Source organism: Charadrius vociferus, unplaced genomic scaffold (genome assembly GCF_000708025.1).
Source record: "Charadrius vociferus isolate BGI_N301 unplaced genomic scaffold, ASM70802v2 scaffold218, whole genome shotgun sequence".
Lineage (NCBI taxonomy): Eukaryota > Metazoa > Chordata > Aves > Charadriiformes > Charadriidae > Charadrius > Charadrius vociferus.
The window spans coordinates 4,490,973-4,492,454 of record NW_009650084.1 but is presented as its reverse complement, the minus strand read 5'-3'; positions in this window follow the sequence as shown (position 1 = coordinate 4,492,454).

The following is a 1,482-nucleotide window of genomic DNA, read 5'->3' as shown; positions in this document are numbered from 1 at the left end:
GGCGGCACACGCGAGCGGTCGGGGCCGAGAGCCGTACCGTGGTTAAACACGGATCGTGTAATGCCACAGTCGCTCCTGTGAAACGAAAGGGGGTTACCGAATTTCTTCCAGTCGGGATTTCTTGCCAAAATAGTATCTGCAGAAAGGATTAAAAAGTTAAATCCCAGGAAATTACGGCGCTCTTTCTGTCATTTCCCTACCTTTTAGTTAAGGCGTGCGAAGACCAAGCTACAAAAGACCGTAATAAAGAGCCAATTTCGTATAATTTTATTCCCGAAGAAATATGGGCATTTACTTAAAAATCGGGTTAGTGGTGGTGCTCGTTCGGCTTTTAGGCGAACGCGAAGAAGCCCTTGTAAGGAAAACTACCGGCATTGTAATTTATTTCCCTGATCAATTTAGAAGAAAATGATCGCTTCCCAACCACCCTCCCCCCCCCTCCTTTTTAACTAAACTGGTGCCTGAGCCTCCGCCGCCCTGCCTGGCAGGGACCGCTCCTCTCGCTCGCACCAGAAGGAAAAGGAGATTTGAGGCGCGCTCGATGCCCCATAGATTTTGTGTTAATTGTGTTTGGTAGTTCACTAATGAAATCTACCACTCAAGGAAACAAGGAAATCAGTTTGCTTTTCACACAAAACATCGAATGCGTTTTAAGTAAACTGCTTAATTAAATTTAATTTGCAGTGAGGAAGGAATTGCAGATCCGGCGACGCAATTTGGTGGAAAAGGATCTGATTCCCAGGACGGAAACTTAGCGCTCGAGTGGGAGACAGAGATTGGGTATCTATGCACGTCGAGGGGCATCAAAGGAGAGCTTCGCCACCGAGGGGAGGAAAGCACTTAATTATTAAACTTTTAAACAAATGTGTGGTGTGTATCCAGTCGTGAGCCAATGTAAACACTGAGCCTGATAAACGCTTCTAGCAACAGAGACGTGTAAAATAGATTTACCTCAATTTTGTAATGCTGCTGCTTCTGTTTGTTTTGAAGCAAAAGGTTACGAGCGGTGTTTTGTAAAAGCTGTGAGTAAACGGTGACCTCTAACTCTCCGTATCCTTGCTTTAAGTAAACCAGAGGAAATGAAGAGTCCTGGTATTGTCCGAAAATATCCTCCTGTAGCTAAATATATCACTCGACTTCTATTGTCCAGCGGCTAATCATTTTACGTAAATACAGCTGTTTTACTCTACTCTCCGGCATCCTATTGATGCACGCTGTAGGACTATAAAAATCTGCGTTAATAAAATCACTTTTAAGTGAGAACCCAGAGAAAAACAGCAAGTTATCCCCGAGATAACCCAAGCGGCAAAGGTTAAGGCATCCAAAGAAATGCAGGCTGGGTGGCTGCTCCGCTCAGGTCACCATTTTTTGTCCGAGGGGCCGATCCCCGCGGCTGAGGTCGGGGCGTGGGGCGCATTTTTGCGCCGCGGAGTTATTTGCGGGTCGGAGCGGGGCCGGGCCGGGAGGCGGGGGCCGGGGCCG